We start from the raw sequence: 17,650 nt of genomic DNA, 5'->3' as shown, positions 1-17,650 counted from the left end.
TACTTGGTCACAGGGGATAAGTTTCCTTGCCTCTGTCAGTCCTTGGGGGTCTAAAGAGAGTTACTGCTTAAGAACCAGATCTTTCAACCCCCTCACTCCCCACCTGCAGGGGGATATGCTTCAAGTGGCTGCAGGTGTCCCTGTCTCTCCCACTTCCATCTCATTTTCCCTCTATCTCTTTATAATAAATGAAAATAAGCAAACAACAACAACAACAACAAAAGGAGGGAGGTGAGGAAGGGTGTTTAAATTTGAATATAAAATATAGCAAATCAAAACAACTTTGATCCATACTCCCAGTGGGGGAGAAGTGATAGGAGGAAGAGCATGAGAGGGCTCTGAACTCCAGCTCCATCAGGTCCCAGAGAGAGAGGAGGAAAAGGGGAGAGCTATTTGGATGTAGCAATAGGGTGAGGTGTTGCTTGGAGGGGAAAAAGGATTGTACCTGGAAGAAAAAGGGGGCAATTATGTACACATGTAGAGACGACAGTTAACCCATGTCTACAATGTTGGGAGAACCATGGTGGTTTGCAATGGAGGGGCTTGTTATTCAGAACTCTGGTGGTGGGAACAGTATGGAATTAAACCCATTGACATGTAATTTTGTAAATCAATATTGAGTCACTAATAAAAAATTTTAAATAAGAAGAAAATACAGCAAACCCAAGTCAAGGACTCTGAGGAAGGAAAATAGTGAGAAGGGATGGGGGTGGGAGTTGGGAGGCAGTTAGGATCCCTGATGTGGAAAAGTGGAAAAGGGCCTAAATAAGGGTGACAGAGCTCTGTAGACACCTCTGTAGACGTGAGGAGATGAGCATAGATACCCATGTGTCCACAACTGTACTCTAAACCATTATCCCCTCCCCAATAAAATATTTTAAAAAACTTGAATGCAATTTCATGATGGATGAGAGCAGAACTCTGTAAACTCATCTGAGAGAGGTGGGACTGGACTGGGGGTTGGGGGGGGGTGCATCTCAGCTGCTGAGAGCTTCCTGGGCAGCATTAGGGTATCAATAACAAGGCATCTGCCAGAACCAAAGGGACCCTTCAGGTTTTCAAGGACTTCTGTGCTGTAGACATAGGTGCCACCATCTTGGTGAGGATGTGGATGTTGTACTTAACCAGCTCCAAGTGTTTGGATCCCTTTGCTAAGGCCAACACTACTCCTTGGAAGAGAATCTCAGACACTGTGACTCCCTACAGGGGGCTCAAACTGGGATCCTTACACTGGTCCTTTCAGCTTTGTGCTAAGCTTAACTTAACTTGCTGCACTACCGCCCGACTCCTCTTTTTTATCTTTGTTATTGCCACCAGGGTTATCGCTGGGGGCTTCGTGGCTGCACTGAGTCTACCACTCCCAAAGACCATTTTTTTTTCTTTCTATTTTTATTTGATTGGACAGAGAGAAATTGAGAAGGAAGAGGAAAACAGAGAAGGAGACAAAGAGATACTTTCAGTCCTGCTTCACTACTTGTGAAGCTTCCCCATGTAGGTGGGAAGTAAGGACTCAAACCCATATCCTCTGGCATGTTAATGAGTATGCCCTAGTCCAGTCTTGTGCTCTCACTCTTCTGGGGAGGGGGTAAGAAAAAGTCCACCTGAAGTGATGGAATCATGCAGGGAGCCCCAATAATAAATAACCCTTGTGGCAAAAAAAAAAAGAAAGGAAAATTAAACACTTTGCATATTGATAGTGTTGCAGCTTCAGGAATGAGAGTCAACTAGGAGGGAGTTTATTCACCTTCACGGGCCATAGAAAGAGCTTGTGCTCTAAAGGATTCTGTGCCCTGAACAAAGAGAAGATCCAGCTTCTATAGGGGGCTGCAGGCTGCAGGCAGAAAGCGTAATCACAGAAAGGAATCAGAGGCAACAAGGTGGGAAGACTTGGACCCATTGCTCGGGGTCTGGTTGCCTTAGTGACTGCAATAGTTACTATTATCTTTCCCTGCATACCTGTGTCTGCCTCAGGACTTAGAAGCTTCAGTAAATGTGTGTGTGGGTGGTGATGGGGTTACCTTTCTCAAGGTCTGCTCTCTGGGGCTTCTCTTTTTCCTACGGTTTGGTTAGATAACTCTTTCTTTGCCTTGACATTCTCTTTTCCACATCCATAGCAGAGATATTACCAACAGTGTATTTCATGTTTATTTATTGCCAGTTTGACGCATAGATCATTTCCCATCTCCTCAACTGCATATACACCCCTTGGTGGTGATCTCATACACAGGCCATGCAACACACACACACACACACACACACACACACACACACACACACACACACACCACTAAACAAACTAAAAAAAAAAAAAAGCTTCCGAAAGCCTTTGTCAGGAAAAGCGCAGACGCTGGTTCTCCTCCCCAGAGGCGGCTGTGCTGGTTGCTTGTTGTTCTCTGCCGGCTCTGCCAGGGATTGTGACATCAGCAGCTGGCATTTAGTAGTTCAACAGGAAGGGAGAAAAAAATAATAATAATCCCTGGGTTCCCAGGGTGAGGAGACCACTCCTCCCTGTCTTGGAGAGGCTGCAGCTGGGGTGTGATGGAGCAAGCATATGGCAGCAGGAGGACCATTTGGTTCACTTAGTAGAGTTCTGTGACCTGGGAATGTTCAGCACGTTTTAACATAAAAGTAGGCAGACAGCTGGCAGGATTCCCATCTGGCTGGGCGGGCTCAGCGCAGGGGAGGGCAGGGGACCATGGGATGGAAGGATGACAAACCCCAGAGAGCCTAAGGGACAGGAGCCAAACAAGGCCCTAGGCACCTGCTCCAGTCATTTCATTCCTGAGGCAGGGAGGCTGGACTCTTCTTAATGGGAGAATGGCCCCCACTTTTTTCCGGGGGGAGGGGTGTCAGGGAGCATCTTTGGAAAAGACTTCACAAGTGGTGAAGCAGGTCTGCAGGTGTCTATCTTTCTCTCCCCCTCTCTATCTTTCCCTCCTCGCTCAAGTTTTCTCCATGCTATCCTGTATTTAAAAAAAAAAAATGGCCACCAGGAACAGTGGACACTGATCCCTAGTGATAACCCTGGAGGCAAAAAAATAAAAGAAAGAGAGAAAGAAAGAAAGAAAAGAAATAATGAGAAATTAAGATGTGCACCAGGCCAGCCTTGGACTGTGATAGTAATAGGAGAGGAAAGACCAGCTCTGGAATCTGGTTGAGCAGGACTTGCTGAGGGGAATACAGTTGGCTCCTCCTCCTCCTCCTCCTCCTCCTCCTCTTCCTCCTCTTCCTCATTCTCCCTCTCTCTCTACCCCCTCTCCTGTGCTCTCACTCTTGCTCTTGCTCGCAAGTTTTAAATTTAGCAGAGCTTTATTAGTTGCTAGAAAGGGGTGGAGGCAGAGACCCTGATTCTCTTTCTGGGGCAGAGATTTTATCTGATGAGCAGACAGAGATAGTCTGAGCAGTGGACAAGGGACTGGAAGAAATGGGCTCCATCCACCCTCATCCTAGTCCCCCGAACCCCAAACTTAGGAATGGCAACGTGGGTGTCCCAAGGGCCACAGAAGCCAACTAAGCCGTCAGGACTGAGATGGGAGTCTTGAGAGAACATAGACAAGGCCAAGGGCAAAGCCAGAGACCTGGTCAGCTGCAGAGAGACCACTGAATCCAGATCAGCTGAGTTTCCAGGCATCAGTAGTTCATGGAGCAAGGTACCAGGCAAAGAGTTAGGGTCCAGAAAGTGGGGACATTGGAAGCCCTCAAAATAATCCAAGGAAGTTGGGGAGGGGTACTGTGTTGTCATGTAGGAACACTCTTGAAAAGGAAAGACAGACTTTGATCTTTATTTAAAACAAAAAATAAGTCTTTCTTAGGAGCCAGGTGTTGATGCACCTGGTTGAGTGTACATGTTACAAGGCACAAGGACCTGGCTTCTATGCCCCAGTTCCTACCTGCTGGAGGAAAGCTTCACAAGTGGTGTAGCAGTGCTGCAGTTTCCCCCCCCCCCACCTTCCCTCTCAATTTCTACCCGTCTCTATCCATTAAATAAATTAAGATAGAAACAAGTGTTTTTTTATGCTGGATGCTATCACCTCTGGTTGAGCACACACATTACCATGCATAAGGACATGTGTTCGAGCCCCCTGCCCCCCACCTGCAGAGGGGGAAACTTCACAAGCCGTGAAGCAGGTCTGCAGGTATCTCTTTTTCTCTATTCCTCTCTATTTCCCTCCTCTTTCTCAATTTGTCTCTGTCCTATCATATAAAATATAAAACAACAACAAAAAAGGAAAACATTGCACTCAGAGAGTGGTAGATTTGTAGTGTTGGCACCAAGCCCCAGTGATATTCCTGGTGGCAATAAAAATATGTATTTTTGGGGGCCAGGTGGTGGCACACTTGATTAAGTGCACACATTACAGTGTGCAAGGACCCAGGTTCAAGCCCCTGGTCCCCACCTGCATGGGGAAATCTTCACGCGTATTGAGGCAAGACTGTGGGTGTCTCTCTGTCTCTTTCCCTCTCTATCTCTCTATCCTCTCTCAATTTCTCTCTGTCTCTACCCAATAACAAATTTAAAAAAAAACTAAAAAAAAATGTATTTTTCTCTTCTTTCTTATCCTTTTAACAAATAAGGAGACATAGAAATATTCTCTTTGTCTTTTTGTTCTTTCCCTTCCCTTTTTCCCATCTGGATCAATGGCCTCAAGCTGCTGTAATAAATCTCTAGAAACACAGAGGCTCAGAACAACATTGAGCAGTCAGGGAAGTGGCTCAGTGGTACAGCACAGGCCTTGAAAGTGTGAGCTTGGCAGCTGGGCAGTAGCACACAGCATGTTAAGCACACATGACACAAAGCACAAGAACCAGGACTGCTGCAAGGATCCCAGTTGGATCCCCCATCTCCCCACCTGCAGGTGGGTCACTTCATGAGCAGTGAAACAGGTCTGCAGGTGTCTATCTATCTCTCCCCCCTCTCTGTCTTCCCCTCCTCTCTTCATTTCTCTCTGTCTTGACAACAGTGACAGCAATAACAACATTAATAATAACCACAATAACAATAAAACAACAAGGGCAACAAAAGGAAAAAAAAATAGCCTCCAGGTGCAGTGGATTCGTGGTGTAGGCACCAAGCCCCAGCAATAACCCTGGAGGCAAAGAAAAAAAAAAAGAAAGAAAGAAAGAAAGTGTGAGGTCTTAAGTTTGATCCCCAACATTCCATATGCTAGAGTGATACTCTAGTTTGGTAGCATGTGGCTCAGTAGGGGTTGTGGGGGAATTAAGTCATCTAAAAGATTTCCGAGAGGGATTGAGCAGTGGCTCACAGTTAAGTTCTGACTGTGAGTGGCTCACAGTTAAGTTCTGCCTGTGTGTTCTGCCTCTGCTATTCATCCTTCTTTTTCCAACTGTTACCTCACATAACATGATCAGGAAAGGTACTTTACACGAGGAAGTCGTCAAGACCTCTAAGGTAGAGACCCTTGGAGGTATGAGGGTTGATTTGGCATGTTTGGGGAATCAAGGCAAACCGAGGGAATACAGGGCCACCATGTTGGAAGTTGGACACTGGAGGGGACCCAAGAATGGGCATTAGTGGGGGTGGGCAGTAGGTCAGCAAAGACCTTTGGGTGGAAAGCTGTGGGAATGTGGTCAGCACCCTTTGTCTTACTGCTGAGGACCACAACACTAACAGCCCGTGTCAGGAGGAGCTGTGAATGGCAAGCGTGTGGGTGAGATAGGAGGGTGAACTTGTCTCATTTATTTTCCCAGACTTAGACTTAGAAGAGAACATTCTAGAAACGCCTGCCTTCCGAGACTTAATGTCATAATAGTAGCAGGTAATGAATCAAAGCATTCCTCCTCTTCTTTCTTCTCCTTCCCTTTCTAATTCTCCTCCTCCTTTTAATTTATTCCCCTCCTCTTCCTCTTCCTTCTCCTTCTCCTCCCACTTTGCTGCCAGGATTATCACTGGACCTTAGAGCCTGTACTATGCTCTTAGAAGTCATTGTTTCCTTTCATTAAAAATTGATTTTACTGTATAGAGACAGAAATTGAGAAGAAAAACAGATATGAAAAGAGACACCTGCAGCACTGTTTCACCACTCACAAAGCCCCCCCCCCCAAGATGAAGACTCAGGGGCTTGAACCCAGGTCCTTGTGCATGGTAATATGTGCACTTAACCCGGTGTGCCACCCCACCAGGCGCCATTTTTCCTTTTCTTCTTTTTTCATTTAATAGAATGGAGAGAAATGAAGAGGGGGGAGGGATAGATATAAAGATAAAAAGACAGACAGACAGATGGATGCTAGAAAGACCTGCAGCTCTGCTTCCCCACTTATAAAGCTTCCCCTCTGCAGATGCAGATCGAGGTTTTGAACCCAGGTCTTTTTATGTGGTGATGTATGTGCTTTACCACATGTACCACTGCCCAGTTCATGTGTACGTCTTTGTAAATGGGTAATCTGTTTTCCAGGCCAGGTTAAGATGTGTTTGATTGTATTAGCCTCTGTGAATAGAATTGTCCATTAGTCAGCCACAGAAATGTAATGGGTTGGCTGACCATGAAGCAGATCTTTGGCAGAGACCCAGCAGGCAATGGTCCACAGAGAGTGCCCTAGACTCAAGAGGAGGTGGATCTGACTTTGGTGCCACCCATCTCCTTGTTGAGGAGAAGCTCACTCGGGGGAGGGGGGAAGGGAAAGGGGGTAACCAAGGGGGTGTTGTACCTAGATAAGCACACATAGTACAAAGTACAAGAATCTGGATTCAGTCCCCTGGCCCCTTACCTGCAGGGGGGGTCACTTCATAAGCAGTGAAGCAGGCTTTCAAGTGTCTCTCTCTCTACCTCTCTATCTTTTCCTCCCATCTCAATTTCTGTCTGTCCTATGCAATAAAATGGGGAAAATATGACCACCAGGAATAGTGGATTCATAGTCCTGGCACCAAGGCCCAGTGATCTTCTTCTTCTAGCGCTTGCCCTTCTTCTGTAGCCAGTCAACAGCATCAGGTTGAGCCTGATGTAAAGTTTCGAGACCTCCTTTGAATCTGGAGAGGTGGCAGTCGTTGACTATGTGGGTCATAGTCTGTCTGTAGCCGCAGGGGCAGTTCGGGTCGTCTCTGGCTCCCCAGCGATGGAACATAGCTGCGCACCGGCCATGGCCTGTTCGATAGCAATTGAGGAGAGCCCAATCATAACGTGCTAGGTCAAAGCCGGGTTGACGCTTGCAGGGGTCTGTGATGAGCTGTTTGTTCTTTACCTCAGCTGACTGCCAACTCTGTTTCCAAGAGACTGGAACAGAGAAGTTCAGTGTAGGCGTAGGGGACCAGATTGGGTGATGAGACGTCAAGCGTTGGACAGGGTGGGCGAAGATATCCGCATATATTGGCAGGTCCGGTCGAGCGTAGACGTGGGAAATGAACTTAGATGATGCCGCATCCTGACGAATATCTGGCGGGGCGATGTTGCTAAGGACTGGCAGCCATGGAACCGGGGTGGAACGGATGGTTCCAGAAATTATCCTCATGGAGGAATATAATTTGGAATCGACCAAGTGGACATGGGGGCTACGGAACCATACTGGGGCACAGTATTCTGCAGTGGAATAGCATAATGCCAGAGATGATGATCGTAGTGTGGAAGCACTCGCGCCCCATGAGGAGCTGGCCAGTCTTGCAATGATGTGATTCCTCGCGCCCACCTTTGCTGCAGTTTTTATGAGATGTTTGTGAAATGACAGGGTGTGATCGAGAATAACGCCAAGATAGACTGGCTGGGCTTCATGCCGGATTCTCATATCATCAAGCTGCACATTAAGCTCACGCGAGGCCGAGGCATGGTGTAGATGGAAAACAGATGATACCGCTTTTGCAGTGCTAGGGATTAGTCGCCATTTTTTACAGTAATCAGATATCAGAGACATGTCTTTCGTGAGTGTTTCCTCGAGGATGTCAAACTTGGATGCCTGAGTTGCACAGCAGATGTCATCGGCGTAGATGAACTTCCTTGAAGAAGTTTCTGGGAGGTCATTGATGTAAATATTAAATAGCATAGGAGCCAGAACAGAGCCCTGGGGTAGGCCACTTGAGACAAGTCTCCATCTGCTAGACTTGTCACCCAGATGCACCCGGCCCAGTGATAATACTGGAGGAAAAAAAGGGGGGGGAGGGTCTCATTCAGCCTGTGGGAATCTGTAGTCACTTTAGCTCTATCCTGGTTCTGTCTCCCTGCTCCATAGGTTCTGCTCTGCTCATGGTCCAGGTTTTTCTACAATTTCTTTTCTCTTCTTTTATTATTATTATTTTTTGCCTCTAGGGTTATTGCTGGGGCTCAATGCCTGCACCAGGAATCCACTGCTCCTGGAGGCTATTTTTTCCCCTATTGTTGCCCTGGTTGTTTTATCATTGTTGTAGTTATTACTGTTGTTGCTACTGATGTCGTTGTTGGATAGGACAGAGAAAAATGGGGAGAGGAGAGGGGAAGACAGAGGGGAAGAGAGAGAGAGACACATGCAGACCTGCTTCACCGCTTGTGAAGGGACCCACTTGCAGGTGGGGAGCCAGGGTCTCTAACCGCGGTCCTTGCACCAGTCTTTGCACTTTGCACTATGTGCACTTAACCCACTGCACTACTGCCTGACTCCCTCTCTGCAATTTCCATACAAGGCAAGGTAGTACTGGGGGCCAGGCATTAGGGCAACTGTTTAAGTACACACATTACAGTGTACAAGGACACAAGCCCCTGGTCACCTGCAGGGTAAAGTGGTCTCTCTACCTGCTTGTTAAGTGGTGAAGCAGTGTTACAATTGTGTCTCTATCTCTCCCTCTTCTCTCAGTTTCTCTCTGTGTCTCTATCCAATAATAAATAAATAAAGATATTTAAAAAGAAAGGAGGAAGGAAGGAAGGAAAGAAGAAAGACCTCTCAAACATTTAATCAGGTAGCTAGCTTCCCTGTTTTTTTGTGTGTCAGCATTTTTAGAAGAATTTTGTCAGACTGAGATGTTTTGATGAGTCATTAAATGGTGAGCAGAGGGGAGTGCTGAGTCATGCAACCACCAGCCAGACCACAGCCTGGACTAAAGTCACCAAGGCCCCAACAGTCTCTTCACCTCCTTCAGGCCATCTGAATGCACTTTTACTTCCCTGTAACCCTCTGAGACAGCCATTGCTTCTCTGCATTCAGGTCCCTTCCTTGTTCACTCTGGATGGTAGAACTAAGCTATAGCTCGCAGGGATTTGAACCCAGCTCCTTGTGCATAGTAACATGTGTGCTCAACCAGGTACATTACCATCCATCACCCCGCCCCTCCCCCCCTTCTTTTTACTAGAGCATTACTCAGCTCTGGCTTAAGATGGTACTGGGGACTGAGCCTAGGACCTCAAAGCCTCAGGAACCAGAGACTCTTTGCACAACCATTATGTAATCCCTTCAGCTTGTTTCCTGGCTTGTAGTTGGACTCAGCCAGTAGAGGGCGCCACTGGGAGTCTGGACCTCAGAGCACAGGAGAAGCTTGCTGAGCTATCAGTTCTCCTGACTCTCCAGTATTTCCCCTTCCTACCAAAAGTGCTCTGCTGTTCCACTGTCCATGCATGGACCCAATTCCTGGCTTCTAGAACCTCCCCTGCATCACCTCTGGGAGGTGGTGATGGAAGAGGAGAGCTACTTCCTATAATGCCAATCAGCTATCTCACTACCTCCATTTTATTGTCTTAACTTGTCCATCCCCTTTGTAACCAATTTCATTTTTTTAAAAACAGTTGAATGTGGGACTATGTGAAAGCTTGATAGAGCTTAGGGGAGCTCTCTAATCCTTGGATGGAGGTCTGGAAAGACACCCCACTTGTTAGCCTCTCTCCTTATAGAAATGAGCCAAGAGGGAAAAGTCTCCCAGACTCAGTTTCTCCTTGTTAGTCTCTCAAGCTCACAGAAAGCCTACAAGCCTCTCACACTTAGTTCCCCCTGCTAGCAGGCCAAATGGCCACCTGCTTTAGGGTTCATTCAAAGTTCACACATCCACTTCACCTTTTGATCATAAAAGAGAACACACTCTATCATACACCCCGGCAGTGAGACCCCATATTCTATTTCCTTGTTTCCTTTGATATCTGTGATTTACATCAAGATTTGTTTTTCTTCTTCTCTACTTCTCCTTACTGGTTTAACCCCTATGCTTCTCGCAAATACCTTTGGATAATTAACTTGCCTGCATCATGGAAACTAATTGTCTTGACCTTTATGTATCTCATCAATTCTTGTCATACCAGCCCCCTACCATAGTGGCAAGCTGACCTTTAAGAAACCTGTAATTTCTGACATATGTGAAAAATGTTCTTTGTTTAACTCAGTATAAAGACCTGTACTCTTCTCCCAATAAATGAATATTCATACCGGAATGTTCCCCGATGGCTCTTTCTGAATACCGTCAGCCACTATAGCTGGTGAGGGAGGGTCGGAGGCTTACCCCCCCCCATTGCAGCTACTCCACATGAGCCCCAGCAGTTGAATGTTTTTTTAAAATTTATTTTTCCCTTTTGTTGCCCCTGTTGCTTTTTTATTGTTGTTGTAGTTATTGTTGTTGTTACTGATGTCATTGTTGTTAGATAAGACAGAAAGAAGTGGAGACAGGAGGGGAAGACAGAGAGGGGAAGAGAAAAATAGACACCTGCAGACCTGATTCACCACCTGTGAAATGAGCCCCTGCAAGTGAGGAGCCGGGGGGCTCGAACCAGCATCCTTATGCTGGTCCTTGCACTTTGCGCCATGTGTGCCTAACTTGCTGAGCTACTACCCAACTCCCTGTAACCAATTTCATTTTTTAAGAGGAAATTATTTATTTATTGGATAGAGATAGAGAGGGAATGGGGGAAATAGATAGGGAAAGAGAGAGAGGCAACTGCAGCTCTGCTTCACCACTTGCAAAACATTTCCCCCTGCAAGTGGGGAGTGGGGACTTGAATCCGGGACCTTACACATTATAACATGAGTAACATGTAACATGTTACTCATGCCCAGGCCTTCCAATTCCATTTCTAGGAATTCTTCTTTGTGTGTTACTTAGATTGGTTTCTCTTTACCCAAATGGGTCCTGACTCCCTCCCATCTTCAGGTAGCTACCTGGACCTTGAATCCTCAACTACTACCTTGAAAGATTTGGAATTTAACTCCAAGTGTCCATCTTTCTCATTTGGAAAGCGCAAAACAGTCTGTCTATTTTCTTGGATTTTTTTCCTCTTAGGCTCAGGAAAAACAAAAGAACTGTGATTTGGATGCTAAGACAAACATGATTACATTGCGATGCTTAAATCACACACAAGCTAGGGGGCTACGAACTGTTCTTGCACAGGGGGAAAAAAGGTCAAAGTAAGCCTTTTGGGGTTTGAAGTCATTTGGAGAAAAAGTATTAAAAGCACTGCCCTAGAGTAGAGGTTAGAAAACTTTCTTTTCAAATACACCAGATCGTAAATATTTTATGCTTTACAAGTTATAAGGTCTCTGTAGCAACTAGGAATCCATGGAAGCCCCAAGCAGATGCAGAGCTTAGGAATGACAATGGCCATGTGCCAATAAAACTTTAATAAAAAACAAGAGTGGCTCTCACCCTGACCCAGTTTTAGAGATGAGATCAGCAGTCTGTCGAAATTTCTAACATATAAACACATGATGGAAACTGTGGTCACTTGGAGGGTTGGTAGCAGAGAACACATTTGCCTGAAGGAGAGGCCAAATGCATCATAGTGGCTCACAGAGGCTGGCATAGATGTTGATTCTGTCCCAAGACATCCACGGAGACTGCTCCAATTTTCCCCTTCTCTTTCTGAATTTTGGAAACCCTCAGGCCATTATAACTCTAATATCCCCCTCAGTCCTGGTGACCTTTGTCAGAATCACCTCTGTGGCCTCACTGAGTTCTTTGGCATACCTGTGGAATAAATCTGGGCTCTGAGCCACTGGCCTGCCTGTTGGATGGATTGAGCAGCTCTGCACTCCTCTCCTAGTTTCCATGACTGCCACTCTCCACACGGGGCATCCCCAAAGGAAGGCAACTAATTAGTATTTGCAGTCTGATCCCCATGGCGGAGGTGAGCACCACCCATAAGGGCCAGGTATAATCACTGTTATATCGGTGCCTTCCATAATTCCTGGTTCACCCTGGAATGATTTTTTTAAGCCTCCATAATTGGCGAATTACAGTGTGAGTGCCGCAAACCAGCTGTGGTCTTAAGTGGCTCTTGCCTTTCTGGAGGTGGTGCAGAGCAGGGCGTGAATGTTGACGGATGTGTTAGGGAAATTACAGTTCAAGTTCCCATGCAGCTGCTTTGAAAGAAAGATTGGACAGAGGGCATTTCTCAGCAGATGTGAGATTAGCAATGAAACAATTTCAACAGTTGCCCGATCAATATGTATGTCAGGCTGGAGAAAAGCTATTTCTTGTACTTTTGTGACCCCAGTGACATCAGAGCCTCCATCTGAGCGACCTGTAATATGCTCTGGGACTTGGGGTTAAATAGCTCAGAAGGAGTAACCCAAAGTCACAGTATTATGTACCTGACTGGTACTGAACAAGTGTTGTGAGTGAATGAACATCACCACTGTGCCCTCATCTGGCTCCAAGAGCTTTTACTTAACAAAGAATTGTTCACTGTGGATTAGTAATCACTGTTGTGACTCCATGGACCAGATTACTTGATATACTTTTTTTATTTTTTAATACCACCAAGGTTATTTTATATTTTATCGCCACCACTGGGGCTCAGTGCCTGTACAGTGAGTCCATTCTCTTCCTGGTGGCTATTTTATAATTTTCTTTCATTGTTTTGGATAGGGACAGAAGTTAAGAGGGAAGGGTGAGATAGGGAGAGACAAAAAGAGACACAGCACTGCTCTACTACTTATGAAGCTTTTACCTCTTGCAGGTAGAGAATATGGGCTTGTACCCAAGCCCTTGTGTGTGGTAATGTCTGCACTCTACTGAATGAACAACTGAACAACTGCCCAGCCCCATCTTATGCATTTATGGGAGGCCATAAAAATATTTTTCTGATTTGGGAGCTTCAGTTTCTATGGGGGTAAACAAAAGGATACAGGACTGAAGACATGGTCTAAGTCTAGGAATTGCATTCCTCTATCAGTTTCAGCTGCTGATCTGTAGGGGTTCCCTCACCTCATCCTTGGGAGCTCCAGAGAATGAGAAGGAAGAGAAAGCTCCATCTCTAAGGGCTCTTAAGTTACAGTGAATCTCATTGGCTTTGGCAGCCTGGGTCATGTGCTATTTTGAGCCTATCACGGTGGCCCTGGAAGTGTTTGAGCTGCTCTGATGACCAGGCTTGGTCACATGGCACAGAAGTGGCTTTTGCCTGGTCTGAACAAAGATGTCTGCAAATGGAGAAACCTAACTCACCATGCATGTTATCAGAAGGAGAAACAGTTGTGTTCACTTCCCATTTTGGTAAAAATCACATCAAGATTCTATACTGGTGGCCTCGGGGACACCAATATTTTATTTGAAGTTTCCTGGAGATTCCCCATCTCAGGCTGGAGCTGGGACTGACTCATCTAAGGGAAGCGGGTAGAAAGTTCTGGAAACTTACAGAGCAAAGGGACCAAATACGCTGTTGCCCCTCTCTCAGTCAGAAATGATTGCAGCTCCTGGGCTTCACTACAGGAATTTGAATCATTACCGTTCTCATCTCCAAGGCTGGAGATGAGTGCTCAAGGGTGAAGCCCAATTGCCCAAGTCAAATGGGGAGTAAATGGCAGAGCTGAGTCACCACCCAGGCACCTGTCACTCAAATTGGCCACTTGCCCTGGGTCCCAAGCCAGCAGCCTCTGTGAAATGTTCTGTGGATTTTTTTTTCTTTTGTTACACAGCGATTATTTTTCAGATTGAATTTGAATGAACTCCAGAAGGGCACACAAGGCCCACTTCTCAGCCTCATCATGCTTTTTTCCCCCACAAAGAATAGTTTTCTGTAGTTGTCCATGCAGCCCAGAAGGTTTCTGCATCTTGTGTCTCCTGCAAAACACAACCCCCCATTATCTCCGTGAACCCCATGCTGCCTAACGGAAACATTCTGCCCACTGCCTAGCTTTTCCTGTTAGTCTTCCAGAGGCTGAAACGCCCACTTGAACCATGAGGCTCCAGGGCCAAGGGTTCCCCCCACTTCCGCTTCACATTTGCAAGAAAGAAATTGTCACCCGTCAAATTCAGTTAGGGGCTATGCACCCTCCAGTGTATAACTGGGGTGGAAGTCCCAAGAGGTTCATCAGGGCAAGAGATAAATTGTTTGTACAAGGTAACACAGGCCAGTGGGAAACTAGGTGAGGGGTGAAGGTGGGAGCCAGGGAAGCTGATGGGAAAAAAAAAAAAAAAGGCTGTTGATGGATGTTATTTGAAAAGAGATGGGAGAGGAGGTGTGCCCGGCTTTCCAGTGGGCTTTGCCAGTCATCTGGGCTACTGACAGAGAAAGGATCCCTGTCCCCTTCCTCCAGCCCCCTCCTCATGCAGAGGTTGGTGCCCAAATCTGTGACAGGTGCTGGAATTGAGGAAGAGGGCCTGTCCTTTTTGATATAGTGTTGGCATTCAGCAAGGACACTTCTCCTGCTTCATGAATGAGGCAGGCTGCCAGGTCTCATTCCAAACTCCCAAAGTATTCATAGACTCCCTCTTATGATGGGCACCATTAAGGGGAAATCCTGGACAATGGGACAAGTGGGCAGTGTGACCATATGTCTTCTTGGCAACTGGTTCTTGCATAGCTCTCTTAAAACATTTTATCCGTTGGGGGTTGGGCAGTGGTGCACCAGATTAAGCACACATAGTGTGAAGTGCTAGAACCAGCAGAAAGCCAGTTTAAGCCCCCGGCTCTCCACCTGCAGGGAGTCCCTTCACAAGCAGTGAAGCGGGTCTACAGGTGTCTTTCTTACCTCCTCTGTACCCTCCCTTCCTCTATCAAGTTCTGTCTTATTCACTTTAAAAAAATGGAAAAAATGGCCACCAGGAGCAGTGGATTTGTCATGAAGGCACTGACCCCCAGCGATAACCCTGAACGAAAAAAAAAGTTGACTAGAGAAAAAGAGAAATTGAAAGGGGGAAGGGAGAGGAGAGAGACACCTGTAGCATTGCTTCACTGCTCATGAAGCTTCCCCCCAATACCCACAGGTGAGAACCTGGGTCCTTGAACATTGTAAGCATGTGTGTTCAAACAGAGGCACACCAGTTCTAACTCTTGCTTATTTCTTCCTTCAAAGTGAGGCTGGACTTGTGTGTCATGTTCACCTGCCTCAGAACCATGCTGTGGATAAAGCCACTGTGGATAGGATGGGTTTTGTTTTCTATGAAGGCATTCTGGTTTAAGGCTGAGTGGAGCTGAATTTCCAGAGCAGGATGGAGCAATGGTGACATTCATGTGTCAACTTAGTTCAGTCCTGCCTCCATCAAGGCTCATTATTTGTTTCTTTGTGGGCAGCAAAGCCCCAGCACACCTACCCTGGGATAAAGGCAAACCCATGTTTTGGGCACCCTGTGTGTTCAAAGTTTATTTTACTTTTTAAAAAATATTTTCATTTTTGGATAGAGACAGAAGTTGAGAGGGAAGGAGGAGACAGTGAGAGAGAACGACAACCAGAGCACTGCTTCGCCACTCCTGAAGGATCCCCCTTGCAGGTGGGGATCAGGGTCTTGAACCCAGATCCTTGCACACTGCAATGTGTGTGATCAATCAGGTGCACCACCGTCTAGCCCCTGTGTGTTCAAATTTTACATCTTGAGACTTAGGGAGGAGTCTAAGCAGCATGGGTCCTTGTGCTTAGTGCTGTGTGCGCTTAACCTTGCTGCCAATGCCCTGCCCCCTCCCTTCTTATTTTCCTCCAGGGTTATCTCTGGGGCTCTGAGCCAGCACTAAAAATCCACTGTTCCTAGCAGCCCCCCCCCCCATTTTATTAAAAGGATGGAAAGAAATTGAGAGAGGAGAGGAAGACATAGATACATAAAGGGGGAGAAAAAGATAGACACCTGCGACCTGCTTCACTGCTTGTGAAGCATCCATCTGCAGGTGGGGACCCAGGGGCTTAAACCTGGGTCCTTGCACTTAGTACTACCTACCAGAGAGTTGTCTCTCCAGGCAGACAATAGTGACTTTTGTTCCCCTGTTTAAGGTTCTTTTTTTTTTTTCCCTCCAGGGTTATTGCTGGGGCTCAGTACCTGCACTACAAATCCACTGCTCCTGGAGGCCATTTTTTCCATTTTGTTGCCCTTGCTGTTGTTGTGCTTGTTGTAGTTGTTATTGTCATAGCTGTCTTCTTTTTGGATAGGACAGAAATAAATGGAGAGAAGAGAGGGAGACAGAGAGGAGGAAAGATAGATAGACACCTGCAGACCTGCTTCACCACTTGTGAAGCAACCTCCTACAGGTGGGGAGCCGGGGGCTCGAAGCGGTAGCCTTACACACGCCCTTGCACTTTGCACCATGTGCACTTAACCTGCTGCACTGCCGCCCAACTCCCCATTTAAGGCTCTTAAGGCTGCTTGTAAAGCCTTTGAGTTGGGGAGTGAGACTGAGGGTCTGGTGACCCAGACCTTCTTGTTGGATGTTTCTTATGCTTTTTCCCTGCCAAAGGAGGTGGTGGTGGTCCCTGGAGGGGGTGGACAGATACCTAACCTGTCTCCAGCTCTCCTCTAAGACACTGCTAGTTTCACTTCAGAATAATTCACGACAGCAGTGATGTAAGTTAGGAAGAATGCATATTTTAGTCATTTTGATAACCAAAAGACACCTTGTTCAGGCTAGGGAAAGAGCAGAGTGGTTGTGCAAAGAGACTTTCATGCCTGAGGCTCTGAGGCCCCAGGTTCAGTCCCCAGCACCACCACAAGCCAGAGCTGAGTATCACTCTGGTTAAATAAATAGATATGTCTGGGAGTCGGGCTGTAGCTCAGTGGGTTAAGCGCAGGTGGTGCAAAGCACAAGGACCAGCATAAGGATCCCAGTTCGAACCCCAGGCTCCCCACCTGCAGGGGAGTCGATTCTGGCTTGCTACTCCCCCAGAACCTTGGGATTTCCCCAGTGACCAGGTGTCTCCCTTTGCCAATGAGGTAGCTCTTGTTGAAGCACCTGAGAACAGGGACTAGGGACCTGAAGAAGTAATGACATAGGGGGTGAGAGGACCTTGAGTTCAGTTGCCAATGACAAAGCTCAATGCCTTTATCAACTGTGGCTCCATTAGGAGACCATCATAACAACCCAAAACCAGAGGCCTTAGAGCACTTCTGAGTTGGTGAAGGCAGGGAAGTTTGGTGGGGTGGGGGAAGTACATCACATCTGGAGAGGGTCTAGAAGTTCTGCCCCTCCCCCACAATTAATCACTTTCATCTGCTGTCCCTGAGTTCTCTCTAGTATAAAGAATGATTGTGAGTCGGGTGGTAGTGCAGTGGGTTAAGCACACGTGGCCCAAAGCACAAGGACCTGCTAAGGATCCGAGTTTGAGCCCCCAACTCCCCATTTGCAGGGAAGTCGCTTCACAAGTGGAGAAGCAGGTCTGCAGGTGTCTTTCTCTCCCCCTCTGTGTCTTCCCCTCCTCTCTCCATTTCTTTTTTTTTTAACTCTTCAATCACATTTTTATTGAACAGAAACACTCAATACTTATTAATCCCTTATGTCATTATTTTGTTTTAATTGAAGAAAATGAGACCATACTTACCCATTAGAAACTTGTTATT

The sequence above is a fragment of the Erinaceus europaeus genome, chromosome 15, assembly GCF_950295315.1.
Source record: "Erinaceus europaeus chromosome 15, mEriEur2.1, whole genome shotgun sequence".
Lineage (NCBI taxonomy): Eukaryota > Metazoa > Chordata > Mammalia > Eulipotyphla > Erinaceidae > Erinaceus > Erinaceus europaeus.
The sequence above is the reverse complement of the archived record's forward strand: the minus strand, read 5'-3'. Positions refer to the sequence as shown.